Below are 15369 nucleotides of genomic sequence, written 5' to 3'. Positions count from 1 at the left end.
TAGAATTTTCCAAAGATACGGACACCTCCAAAACAAATGACACACAGGACATCACTTCTCCTCAGGTTCTAAGCAGAACCAGCGGCCCACCCATTTCTAAGGATGTTGAGGTAATTCCTAAAGACCCTTCCGATCAAATCGTTCTCCAAGTGGAAGATATTCCTCCCTTGGATGTTTTCTACAGACCAAGGCATAGAGCAGTTGTAAAGCGATCAAGGAAAATACGAAGGACTGATCAACCTTCTATCTTTCGAGAGCAAACAGTCACGGGTAATGTAGTATGGAAGGAGGAATTGGACCCCTCCGATGACCTAACAAAGTTGTCACAGTATCCAGGTGCCTATTCTGCAGCGACTATTGATAAGGCATCAGAGGTAAGTCTTCTACTGAAGACTAAGGACCAAGAAATTTTTGCACTACAGGCAGAAGTGACCGAGGCAAAGCAGAAGACAGCACAAGCAGAAGAGCAGTTGCTGGCACAACAGAAAATGAACAATTTATTAACCCAGCAATTGCAAACAGAGAGGCAGCGGATCGACCAAAGCGTGATCCAGAAACAAAAGGAATTATCGGAGGCATTGGCACAGTTGAGGACAGCAAATGAGCTGATGATGAAAACAAAGGACGAGCAAATAGCTCAATTATCATCACGGCTCGAAGTCATAAAGGGCACCCAAAAAGTGGAGGATTTCAGAGCAGAGGCATCGCAAATAAACAGTGCGTTAATATCGCAGATTAGGCTCCTATGTAATCAACTCACTGAGGCAGAACCATTGTGCGAGCTAACTACATCAGTATGTCAGCAGGTAGAGAAGGCCAGGAATGAGTTAGACCAAGCTGAAGAAACCATAATCGCATATCTTGATTGGCAATATTCTGATGTGGGAAAAGCAGCGAATTTGCCTAGAATCCAAGAAACATACAAGGACATACTCTTTACAGAATGGCACACTCAAGTGATGAAAGCAGAAAGGGCGGCTTCAAGATGTAAATTAACTGCCAGCAATATGATTGATCTTATCAACAACACCCTCTACTTGGCAAACATGATCTCCCAGTGTACACCTGGAAGCATAACAACAGCAAATATGATTGAGCAAACAAGTTATCCTGACTTAGAGGAGAAGGGGAGATTAATCGCTGGGGTTAACACTTTGACTTTCGATGCATATTTGCTCTTTCTGATCAAGCCACACACACAAAGGTCTGCCCTCAAGTGTTTAACTGATGCACTCGGGTGTATAATTCTCGATATTCAAGATGCCACATACGCTGCTCAGCTCAGTTCGCACCTCAACAAACCGCCTGAAGTAGAGCCAATGCTAGCGATAAGTCAGCTCAGGTTTAAAGGCAAAGAGCCTACCTGATGAATCATTGCCGCCGATTGCCAGATCGCTCCAGGAAATAGGATCAATATTTATTGATGCCAATTATGTAGGATTTCTGTTTCTTAGATATTTAGATTAGTTTAGTATTTATAGACCCTTTCATTGTTTTGGAAAGGGTCGTAAAGTTTTGTAACAGACTTAATAGACTGAAGTTTGCACTATTGTGCTTCAGTCAATATTCTTTTATGAAACTGGGCCGATTGTTCTTAATTTAACAAGGAAGCTTCTTTATGCAATTGTGCACTATTGTCGTTGTTGAGGATGTTTTTGCATTGAAGGAAGAACTACAAATAGCAATTTATATTTGGGAGTGTCAAGCAGCTCATATGGTATTTCTATCTATGTCTGAATTCATTCCTTTTATATGAATTGTTATGTGATTATTCTTGCTATTGTTGATTATATGCATGCGCTGTAACAGCAGATCTTTATTCATTCCACTATTGGATGTTTTACGATGTGCCTTTCCTTTCAATCATGCATGTGACAATGATATGAATGATAAAAGTGTGGTAATTTTGTTCTAATCGCTTTGTTTAACTATTTAGACATAGCAATCTACAATGAATTAACATCTATGCCTTAAATATGGAGTCATCTATATGCCTGTCTTTAGACACAGACCACCTAACGCCACGCTTTAGAGCTCAACAAGTTCCCGGGGTAGATCATAGTTATTATATTCTTGCTGATAGTTTTAGTTATTCGCTCGTCGCTAGCATAGTTTATAATCACCCATCCATCCCATTTATCCACTTCTAGGAAACTGGTCCCATTATCCCCAGTCGGAGCCACTATTTCAAATGGAAAAGGAGTTGTACTAAGGTCCGGACCGAGTGGTTATCCCCGATGTTGTTGCAGCGATTTTCGAGGCATCAACATTATTGGCGCTAGAAGGAGGGCCATCAACTGTGAATGGCACATAAGCCAAAACCTATAAGCCATTCTAAGAGTAATTCTCCCTCCGAATCCCCTCGATCTTCCCATTTGCATACTGGTTCGCCGGTATCCAAACAAGGAGAAGGGGAATCAACTACCACTACTCAAACCCATCATACTCCAGAACAATTAAGTCTTGAATCACCTGAAGTCCAGTCTCTAATCCATAAACTTCAAAGCTTCTCGATTTCACCACAGAAATCTGAGGTATCACAAAGCAGTGCGACTTCGCAGTTCAATTTAACTCATCCTCTCACCAGACTTCAGAGCGAAAAACTCGGTATTGAACCCACTGAGTTCCCTTTACCAAAAAGGAAAAAGGCGAAGAAAATTACTGAAGGATCTGATAGTGAAGAGCTTTCATCCACGTCCTCCATTGCATCTTCCCCTCTACAAAGTCAACCATTCACTTCCCCATTACATATTGTCGTTCACCAGGGATTAGAAGCCTCAACATCCCAATCTGCTCACTCCTCAGCATTAATTTCTTCCCAAATATCTGGAATTCCAACAGTAGTATCAACCACTACTGCTATTATAATGGCAGATCCATGGACCAGGCCAGGTGCAGTCAACATGCCTGCACCATTGCATCCTTTACCAGATGCTCCTGAAAAATGGCTACCTAAATTTAACCCAGATGACGGGACCCAGGCTGAAGAACACATTAATAATTTTATGTTAGCAGTTAACTTGAAAGGAGTGACAGAACAAGATGTTGTTGTTAGACTCTTCCCTTACACTTTGCAAGGATCAGTGGGATCCTGGTATTTTTCCTTACCCTCTGGTTCAATTACCAGTTGGAACACTTGCCAAGAGCAGTTTCTTACCAAATATGGAGATGATAGGTCCTTAGCTACTTTAATAAACGACCTCTCCAATCTGAGAATAGAGCATAGGGAACCAATAAAGGAATTTAATTCTAGATTTAATAAAATCCTGAATAAAATCCCTACAGCTTCCAAAACGAGTGAAAAAATTCGAAGCGAATGGTATATTACCGCCCTACCTGCCAATATAGCCATTTTTGTAGACAGGGCCGGGAAACCTACCTTAGCTGAAAACATGAGAGAAGCACTTGCTGTGGAAAAGCGCATCAATGCTCTAGAGAAGAAAGCTGCTTTGGAAGACAGAAAAGCCAAAAAGGTCTCATTTAAAGAGGATTCCAAGAAGAAAACCCCAAAGGACCCATACGACATGGAGGGTTTACAAAAAGTCCTGAAAACTTTGTCTAACGAAATGGTTGAAATAAAGAAGCAGGTGGCCGAAACCTCAAACAAAAGACCATTTAGGACTTATAAGAAAACTGAAACAAAGCCACCAAATGTCATATCTAACGCAGATTCAGAGCAAGAAGAAGAGGAAGAGGAAACAACCTCACAAACTGATGATGAAGAAGAAGTAGCTGAATGCCACGGAATGTGGGATTTTATACTCCCTAACTCTGATACCGATAACGAAGAAGAAGCCTTCTCGGTTACTACAAGAAGTAAAAGTACTTCTGAACCTGCCCAGGCAACTTCAAAGAAAAGGAGTGCAGGTGCTACCACAACAAAAGAAAAAGTTCCCCCAAAGAAATCACCTGTAGTAGTTCCCCAAAACCAGCCTTCAACTTCTAATTCTCCTTCAACGTCCAAAACATTAGTGGTATCCGATTCAATGGAATATAACATTGTTGATGACATGAAGAAAACTAAAGCAAACATAACTATGTTTGAACTTAGTAAATTAAAGCATCAGCAAAAATTACTTCTTAAAGAATTGAATGATGTTCCCTCTACACCCCTTCCCAGTGCAAAAGCTGCTAATGATTCAGGTCAACCTCCTCCAGGTATGGTTGAAGCTACCGATTCAGTTCTAATTGGAGATAGATCGAATTCTCATACTCCACCCTTCCTGTTGACCTATGAGATTTATAATAGAAACCTGCACAACTGTTTAATTGACTCAGGGGCATCATCCAACATAATGCCAGCTTCAGTTTGCTCTAAACTGAACATTGAACCCCAGAAGTCTGCCATTCATATTGTACAGTTGGACAGGACCAAAGTGCAGGTTGTGGGAGAAATTAATTCCGTAACTATCAGGTTGTCTGCCGATCCTAGAGTTGTACAGAGAATTGACATCCTAATAGCCGATATACCTGAATTTTACGGTTTAATTCTGAGTAGGGATTGGTCCGAGAAATTGCATGGGTATATTTCCACCGATTGGTCACATATGTGGCTTCCCTACAAGGGGAAGCCAAACCAAATAAGGATCGATCGAGAGAAGCACATGACCCATACAGTTACTGAATTTGAGCAAGAAAACCAACCTGTAGCATTAAACAACAACATTTTGGGGAACTATTCGTCAGAATCATTTTTTGGCAACTTTGTTGCCCAACCATCTCCTTTTTCAGTCAATCATTTTACATCTCAGATTGAAAATTTTTCACAAACTGATAAGTCTAGATGTTTTAATGATGCTGAGGAAAATGCAAATACTTTTGTTAATACTTCTTTATTTTGGTCTTTATATTTTGATGGTTCTAAGTCCAGCGAGGGCTCGGGAGCAGGTTGCATTTTGGTTAGTCCTCAAGGAGAAAAGACAATGCTGTCTTGTAGGTTAGAATTTGAATGCACTAACAACACAGCCGAATATGAAGCTTTAGTCCAGGGATTATATAAAGCAATCGGCCTTAAAGTGCAATATCTAAAAGTATTCGGCGATTCAGAAATTATTGTTAAACAGGTGAGGAATGCAATTCATTGTCTTTCAAATCACCTCAAGCATTATCAATCGCTAGTACAGGATCTTACCTCACACTTTTCAGCATTTAACATTTCCTCCATTCCTAGGTCACAAAACTCGGCAGCAGACCTACTAGCCAATGTAGCTTCCAAGCTTCTACCTTCTGAAGACTACAGCCTTGATAGATTTTCTGTAGAATTACTTTTTAGGCCTTCAATTCTCGACAATGTCACTAATTGGAGAGTATTTAACCGTGATGAAGATATTCTGCAATTTCTAACTTCTGAAAAAGTCCTATGATGATCAAATTATTGAGGAAAATGACCATGATCTACAAATGAAAGAAACACCTCAGGAAAATTCAATTCCTAAACCAGTGGTGAAGCTTGAAGATCTTTATGATATCAAAGACAGGTTTAAACCTGAAATTAATGCAAAGCTTCAAAGTTCTACCCTTAGGTTTGAATTGATAAATCTAGGTACTGACCATGCTCCTCAAAACATTAATTTAGGACTAGGACTTTCCTTGGAAGAGAAGGAGGCATTCATCAAACTGTTAAGAAAAAAAAAACAGGTCTTTGCTTGGAAGTATGATGATTTGAAGACATATGATACATCTATTATCCAGCATACCATTCCTATGCTTCCTGATTAGAAACCGATTCAGCAGAAGTTAAGAAAAATACATCCAAATTTAGAGAGCCAGATAAAGTCGGAACTTAACAAGCTCTTGAAAGCCAAGATTATTTTTCCTGTCCGACACTCAAACTGGGTCTCTAATATGGTGCCAGTCAGAAAGAAAAATGGCGACATTCGAATTTGTATTGATTTCAGGAACCTGAACAAAGCGAGCTTGAAAGATAACTTCCCATTACCTACTATGGAGCAAATACTCCAATCAGTAGCAGGCTCTGAATTGATGTCCTTTCTTGATGGATTCTCAGGATATAACCAAGTTCTGGTTCATCCTGATGACCAACTTAAAACCACATTCAGAACAAAATGGGGAACATATGCGTATCAGAAAATGCCTTTCGGACTTATAAATGCAGGAGCGACATTCCAGAGAGCTATGGATATAGCCTTTAAAGGGTTGATTAATCGAACAGTAGTCGTCTATCTAGACGATATTACTGTATTTTCTAAGAAGAGGTATAATCATTTGCATGATCTAAATCAAATCTTTCAGCGTTGCAAAAGATATGGTATTTCTCTCAACCCTAAAAAGTCTTTCTTTGCTCTTGATCAAGGAAAACTCTTAGGTTTTATTGTATCCAAAGATGGCATTTATATCGATCCTGATCAGATCAAGGAAATTTCTGAAATCCCTTTCCCACACAATAAAAAGTCAATGCAGTCATTTTTAGGCCAAATCAATTTTGTTAAACGATTTGTTCCAGATTTTTCTCAAATTATATTACCACTTCAGACAATGATCAAGAAGAATTCAGTCTTCAAGTGGCGATCAGCAGAAAAGCAAGCTTTTGATGTAATCAAGCAATCAATAATCAATGCCCCAGCCTTGAATACTCCAAATTTTTCTAATCATTTTACATTGTATACCATTGCATCCGACGTGTCTTATGCTATAGTTCTCACGCAGCCAAATGCTCACAATTTGGAAGCACCCATATCATTCTTCAGCTCAAATCTTTAGGGTGCCGAATTAAATTACTCCGATGTAGAAAAACAAGCCTTTGTTGTATTTAAAGCGGTCAAACATTATAGACCCTTCCTTTTGAAAACCCATACAAAAGTAATAGTTCCTTTCCCGGCAGTTAGGCAACTATTAATCCAAAAAGAGATGGGTGAAAAAAGGGCAAATTGGGTCACAACGCTTCAAGAGTATGACTTAGAAATTAGGCCAGCAAAGATTGTTAGGGGCCAAGGTTTTTGCAAGATATTGGCAGGAGCATCCAACATTCCAGAATCAAGCGATACAGATCAAACTCAAGAAATTAATCAGATAAGTGTTACTGATTCTGGATCTCAATATGCAGATTTAATCTTTTATTTAAAGAATGGTTATGCACCTCCGAATTTGTCTTACAAAAACAAAAGGGCCATTAGGTTAAAAGCGAAGAATTTTACAATCATTGATGACGTGCTTTTTAGGCAGAATTATGATTCTATCTTGTTAAGATGCCTTGAGAAACCTGAAGCCCAAAAGGTTTTGCAGGAATTACATGATGGACCAGCAGGAGGACATTTCGGAGCTGACACAACAGCTCACAAAATTATTCATGCTGGTTACTATTGGCCTACTCTGTTTAAAGATGCCCATGAGCATGTAAGGAAATGTCTCAATTGTCAAACTGCTAGTGGAAGACAACGTAAACCAGCTTTCCCTCTGCAACCAGTCAACATTGAACAACCATTTGAGCAATGGGGATTGGACATCATTGGGGAGATTACTCCACCATCTTCCAAACAGCATAAGTATATCCTTACTGCTACCGATTATTTTACTAAGTGGGTTGAGGCAATCCCTTTAAAGACAGCAAATTCTGAAGCAATCATTAAATTCATAGACCAATTCATTATTACCAGGTTTGGTGTCCCAAATGCTCTTATTTTTGATAATCCATCTTACTTTCCAGGCAATGCTATGTTTGATTTCGCTATTAAAAGAGGATTTAAGTTAAAATATTCTGCTAATTACTATCCCCAAGGAAATGGTTTAGCGGAATCTACTAATAAGAATCTAATTAAAATCATTAAACGAACTATCGAACAAAATCAGAGAAATTGGCACAAATCCTTAGTGTTTGCATTATGGGCTGATAGGATAACACAGAAAGCTTCTATTGGAACTTCTCCATTTAATCTTGTATATGGAAAAGAAGCAATCCTACCCACAAATCTTGTTCTTCCTTCTTTAGCCCTAGTGCAGTTTATTGAGGAAACTCCTTCCTCTTCTATTCAGTTTAGACATGACCAGATTCTAAAATTAGAGGAGGAAAGAGAAAAAGCCAAGGTTATCCATGCCAAACATCAGCAAGTCATCAAAGCAGCTTTTGATTCAGTCTCATCCGGTTCAAAACAATTCCAAGTCGGTGATTTAGTTCTGAAATGGGACAAAGCCCATGAGGACAAGGGTAAACACTCCAAGTTCCAGAAGTTGTGGCTTGGACCATTTCAGATCTGTGAGAAGATAGGCCATTCAACCTTTATATTGCAAGATTTATCAGGTTTGAGAGATTCTCTCCCTGTTAATGGCCTTATCTTGAAGAAATTCTTTAACTGTGGAGGTAACCCCTTCTCCTTTCATTTCAGTAGGATTTTATAGTTTGTAGGATTTTTAGAAAATAAGGTTGTGAGATATTTTCCATTGACCTTTTGCTATGTTTGAAAAGTTGTCCCACAGAACTAGTATGAACATTTGCTTTTAAATGATAGAACTTTTAACCAAAAGGGATAATTTCTAGGAAATTAGATATCTTTGTATTCTGAAATCACAATTCAATTTTTGTCAACTCCTCTCAAAGCATAGAAATATTGTAAATCATTTTCTGTTTTCAAATTGGTCTCAAAAGGTTATCAATATCAAGATAGAAGCTAATCCAATTTCAGCATCTTCAACTCTTACCCTGTCATCCATTTACTCTTAAGGAGAAGATTGTTCATCCCATTCACTAAAGTTTGTGATTTTTCAGAGTGTAATTCTAAAATATAAGAGATTAAAGATAAGAGGTCTTATTACAAGCCTGCTTACCATGCTCATAGGAAAATAATTTGACTGACATTACCAATACTGCATATCAAAACAGGGTAATGGCTTGAAATTAGAAGACAATGGGTCTCATCACGAGCCAGCTTGTTCAGTTAGATTACTACCAGTGAATGGCATTGTCAAAAGCTAGCCACCAAACCAGGACAATGGCTTTTTATCTTATCAATAACAAAGAAGAAAAAGGAAATGGAATACAAAATATGAAAACATGTTTTGAATTCATTCTGTTAGTCACACTCTTAAGTGAATGGAACAATGGACAATAGCATGGTTAAAAGGTATCCCTGTCAAGACTATAAACGTTTGCTGCAGCAGAGGCTATACCTATGACAGAGGAGCTCATTTTAAAAGCTGATTTGGAAAAGTTTTTTGTTTTATCATTATAAACCAATAAAGGCCTATTTTAAAGCTTAAAATGCATTTATTTTCTTAAAAAAGGGAGGAAGTTAACAAAATAATTTCACTTTATTCGGAATGCATAGATATCTAGTTATATTAGAATTTTCCCCTTCTGATTGAGACTCTATTTGAAAAAGCTTAAGCGTTTTTATCAGTTCCAGAGATAACTGGTTCTTCCAACGAATCGCCAATTGTTGTGCTCTACAACAACCCCCCATTTCATATCATTTTTATTTATAAAGGTTAACATATGGAATGGGTCCCTTTGAAAGTTTAATTGGTATCAATACTCCTATAGTTCAAAAGGGTCTGATAATCAAATGAGCTCATTTATTTAAGCCTTTCGAACAACCATTTTTCAACAAATAAAACAATCTTTTATTATTGCGATAAAGCGATCGCAAGATCGCATATCGCAATGACATGGAAAACGCATATAAGTGTCACATTGGTCTCCGCCGATGCAATTTCACTATCGGCGATCGGCAATACTCCATACACATCTTAAAAACGCACATAACATAAGCTCCGACGCGACGCGATATCGGCGATCGGCTATCGGCGATACTTCGTATGCAGTTAAAGCATCTTAAGTCATTTACTCCGACCCGATGCAATTGCGCTATCGGCAGTCGGCAACATCCCATGCACATTAATAAGGCGCCCAGGTCTTACCCCCGATGCGATGAGATATCGGCGATCGGGGAATCGGCAATTCACTCTAAATGCACCTTGTTATATTTCTTCGCACTAATCCGATGCGACGTCGCAATCGGCGTTCGGGAGGATCCTATGCTTATGATTATATAATACCTATTCTCCTAAAGCGATGGGATATTGCTATCGGCGATCAGAATTTCAAAAGGCATAGCTTGAAGATCTAAAGTATTATTGATATCCGATCGATAGAGCATGGATTTCGAAAAAGCCGTTAAAAGGAGGGATAAGGTGATGTATTCGTATTTAAAGTTTTGCCCCTTCGATTAACGATCACCTGCGCTCAACCGCCAAAATATCCATTGCACGCTTAAGGGAGTCATTCAGCCAGATAACGGTGTAATAAGCATTTAAGGAGTAGCAGGCCTTAAACGGCCATTTAATATATCTGTAATATCTTCTCATTGATTGGATCCGCAGCCATTTTTGAGAGTTAATCTCTCAGCACGCTTCGATTGATATATCTCTCCCACCATAAGTCCTCATTATTATATTTCTATGTTACGGTTTTTCTTGCCTTTGTGCAGGATTCATCTTCCAACAGAAGCCTGAGCAAGATGGGAAAGAAATCTAAGAAGACCGCGGGTTCCGCTGCTACATCAGTTACAGGACAAGCTGCCGCAGATAAAAAGAAGGGCTTAATATCAGATACTACATGCACGGGTCTTACCAGAGCTACATGGCAAGGCACGTACAATTTGATTGAAGCCGAACAACCAGAAAAGACAGTGACGGAAGCTACTGCGGATCCTACTCGCAAGTCTGATTGCACTCTCAAAGATTTAGCCGACTCTTTCCTTCACAGGATAGCGGCCAGAGAACAGATTCTCCCCTACACAGACGTTGTGCGATGGGCAATTGAGGAAATTCCAATCCTCGACAGAACTTTTAACACCAGAGATGGGAGGATTTTCGGATCGTTCAAGCCAGAGCATCTAAGGCAAATGTAACATTTGCCTAAGCCAAAGAAAGTGTATAACAAGACGTTCCTGGAGAAATTTGCAAGTGATAATGAAGTCGAATCCGAACCTATCCGGGATTGGAGACAGAATCCAGCCAAACACAAGCACGAGTCTTCCGGTAAGTACTCAGTCGATTCTTTGGCTTCTCCCTATTTCTATGCGGGGATAATGATGTGTAGGCTATGGGGATTACATGACTCTGCTAACTTTACCATAGAGATGGTTCCTCTAATGGAAGCAGCAGTAAACAACATAATTATGGATTGGGCCACTATTCTCTCTGATAAGCTAGCCGTAGCTGTTCGTGATTTTAGAGCTAATTCTGTTGTCACTGAAAGGAAAATTCCCCCGTTTTATTACAGTGCATATATTTTAGATACATTATGTTTCAATTCTGAGTTTCCCATCCTCGGTTGGAGGTGGACTGCCCAAGACCCCTCACCCATTCATATATACCACCAGAAATTGTGGAAATCTTCTTACAAGCACCATTTGTACCAAATCTGCAATGGCTTTATGGTTCCCATTCATTATTCTATTTTTGATAAGCCCATTCCCAGAATCTCCTATCTAGATTCCTTTGATTTACCGGCGGTAGCGAGTTGGTTTGGAGAAGAGAGATTTACCTACATTAGGGTTTTCGGCAGCCAAGCCAATCCGCATGTTCTCCCTTTGTATATTCCAGATAAACTGCTAGCAAGAGAAATCGCCTATCAAATTATGGCAGAGAGTACTACACAGACTCTCAAGAAAGAAAAGAAGAGGGGTTGGCCCTCTTTTCCCTTGAGAATTGGTGTCTATACTCTGCATGATCTCAAACATGCAGAAAAGGAAGCCACAAAGATTCAGTCCTTAACCCTGGCCACTATCCCAAATAGGCTATATGATCCAAAGAAAAATGCCTATACTGCATTGGAACAGGCCAAATTAACAAAATTTGACCATCAAGAAGATTGGTTTGATGACCTATTCGTTTCAGTCGAAACAATAGGTCAAGCTAAAGAACTTTCTCGATTGAAATATAATGATGAACGGTTAACTGAGTTCAATAAACTTAGAGAGCGGAGGTTGCAAACTCTGCCTCTAGATTTACTGGCAACAACCCCAACGACATCTTCAAGCGAGCCTGGTCAGCAACAGTCAAGCCAGCCTCCCGTTATAACAAAAGATCAGAAAAAGCAACAGGAGGAAAGGCAAAAGAAGGAACAGGCAGAAAGGCAAAAGAAAGAACAAGCAGAGGAACAGCAGAAGAGGGAACAAGAGGAGAAACAGAAAAAAGAACTGGCAGATAGGCAGAAAAGGGAACAAGAAGAAAAACAGAGGGAAGAGCAAGAGGAAAAGCAGAGGAAAGAACAGGAAAAAGAGCGGAGCGAGTCCCAAGCCAAGAAGCAGAAACAGACCACCATTGATCCCGAATTGCTCCAACAGTGGAAGAAATTTGACTCTATTATCAGTGGAATAGAATGTTCCAAAGGTACGGACACCTCCAAAACAAATGACACACAGGACATCACTTCTCCTCAGGTTCTAAGCGGAACCAGCGGCCCACCCATTTCTAAGGATGTTGAGGTAATTCCTAAAGACCCTTCCGATCAAATCGTTCTCCAAGTGGAAGATATTCCTCCCTTGGATGTTTTCTACAGCCCAAGGCATAGAGCAGTTGTAAAGCGATCAAGGAAAAGACAAAGGACTGATCAACCTTCTATCTTTCCAGAGCAAACAGTCACGGGTAATGTAGTATGGAAGGAGGAATTGGACCCCTCCGATGACCTAACAAAGCTGTCACAATATGCAGGTGCCTATTCTGCAGCGACTATTGATAAGGCATCAGAGGTAAGTCTTATACTGAAGACTAAGGACCAAGAAATTTTTTCACTACAGGCAGAAGTGACCGAGGCAAAGCAGAAGACAGCACAAGCAGAAGAGCAGTTGCTGGCACAACAGCAAACGAACAATTTATTAACCCAACAATTGCAAACAGAGAGGCAGAGGATCGACCAAAGCGTGATCCAGAAACAAAAGGAATTATCGGAGGCATTGTAACAGTTGAGGACAGCAAATGAGCTGATGATGAAAACAAAGGACGAGCAAATAGCTCAATTATCATCACGGCTCGAAGTCATAAAGGGCACCCAAAAAGTGGAGGATTTCAGAGTAGAGGCATCACAAATAAACAGTGCATTAATATCGCAGATTAGGCTCCTATGTAATCAACTCACTGAGGCAGAACCATTGTGCAAGCTAACTACATCAGTATGTCAGCAGGTAGAGAAGGCCAGGAATGAGTTAGACCAAGCTGAAGAAACCATAATCGCATATCTTGATTGGCAAGATTCTGATGTGGGAAAAGCAGCGAATTTGCCTAGAATCCAAGAAACATACATGGACATACTCTTTACAGAATGGCACACTCAAGTGATGAAAGCAGAAAGGGCGGCTTCAAGATGTAAATTAACTGCCAGCAATATGATTGATCTTATCAACAACACCCTCTACTTGTCAAACATGATCTCCCAGTGTACACCTGGAAGCATAACAACAGCAAATATGATTGAGCAAACAAGTTATCCTGACTTAGAGGAGAAGGGGAGATTAATCGCTGGGGTTAACACTTTGACTTTCGATGCATATTGGCTCTTTCTGATCAAGCCACACACACAAAGGTCTGCCCTCAAGTGTTTAACTGATGCACTCGGGTTTATAATTACTGATATTCAAGATGCCACATACGCTGCTCAGCTCAGTTCTCGCCTCAACAAACCGCCTGAAGTAGAGCCAATGCTAGCGATAAGTCAGCTCAGGTTTAAAGGCAAAGAGCCTACCTGATGAATCATTGTTGTCGATTGCCAGATAGCTCCAGGAAATAGGATCAATATTTATTGATGCCAATTATGTAGGATTTCTGTTTCTTAGATATTTAGATTAGTTTAGTATTTATAGATCCTTTCATTGTTTTGGAAAGGGTCGTAAAGTTTTGTAACAGACTTAATAGACTGAAGTTTGCACTATTGTGCTTCAGTCAATATTCTTTTATGAAACTGGGCCGATTGTTCTTAATTTAACAAGGAAGCTTCTTTATGCAATTGTGCACTATTGTCGTTGTTGAGGATGTTTTTGCGTTGAAGGAAGAACTACAAATAGCGATTTATATTTGGGAGTGTCAAGCAGCTCATATGATATTTCTATCTATGTCTGAATTCATTCCTTTTATATGAATTGTTATGTGATTATTCTTGCTATTGTTGATTATATGCATGCGTTGTAACAACAGATCTTTATTCATTCCACTATTGGATGTTTTACGATGTGCCTTTCCTTTCAATCATGCATGTGACAATGATATGAATGATAAAAGTGTGGTAATTTTGTTCTAATCGCTTTGTTTAACTATTTAGACATAGCAGTCTACAATGAATTAACATCTATGCCTTAAAGATGGAGTCATCTATATGCCTGTCTTTAGACACAGACCACCTAACGCCACGCTTTAGAGCTCAATAAGTTCCCGGGGTAGATCATAGTTATTATATTCTTGCTGATAATTTTAGTTATTCGCTCATCGCTAGCATAGTTTATAATCACCCATCCATCCCATTTATCCACTTCTGGGAATCTGGTCCCATTATCCCCAGTCGGAGCCACTATTTCAAACGGAAAAGGAGTTGTACTAAGGTCCGGACCGGGTGGTTATCCCCGATGTTGTTGCAGCGATTTTCGAGGCATCAACACTTTGTTAAGAACTGCTGAATTGAAGGTTTGCTATACTGGTACTAGATGTTCTTCGTTTGCTGTTGTTTATATATTGGATGAAATGTTTCCTTTGCGAAAATTATAAGCTTTTCCGTGATACTGAGGGTTTCTCTTACCTGCATGGGTTTTATGGAAATTTCCGTAAATGTTGGTTTCGACCACCATGTGACTTCCTTATCATTTGGGCCGAGACGACCTGGGTGAAGCTGTGATTCTTGGTACAGATTGAGCGGCAGTCTTTTGTAGTTTGAACTGTTTTTGCACATGAAGATCTAAATAAATTGGGGTTTTTGAACTGTTTGAGTCCTTTTCAATGCAGACAGATGTACACTCCCGCGGGTAAGCTAGAGTATGTATGTGATGCATATTGCCTTTTTTTTTATTAATGGAATGTATTGTTATTAATGGAATGTGTTATGGTTTGGAGAAAGCAGCGCTGTTTGCCTGGTACTCCTCTATGAAATTCAAGGGTTTGTCTGTCGTTTATAACCGTAGAGTCTAAATGCCCTTTGAGGAATTTGTAGTCTGGAATTCTTAGTTTTCATTATAAGCACGCTATCGGTATAGACTTTGCTTTTCCCTTCAGGAAAAGGGTTAGGTCTGATTTCACCAGTTGTCAGGCTTGAGCGGACTACTCCTCCTATCGCTAAGTTTTGTTGTTATGCTTGCCCGAAATGTTAAAATATTTAAGATTACACTCTGTTTTGTAACTGCACGGTTTCCTATCTTAGGTGTACATTCAAGG

This window comes from Pinus tabuliformis, chromosome 1_2 (assembly GCF_031772625.1).
Source record: "Pinus tabuliformis cultivar Carrire ecotype Pingquan chromosome 1_2, CPIR1, whole genome shotgun sequence".
Lineage (NCBI taxonomy): Eukaryota > Viridiplantae > Streptophyta > Pinopsida > Pinales > Pinaceae > Pinus > Pinus tabuliformis.
Note: the sequence above shows the minus strand (reverse complement) of the source record.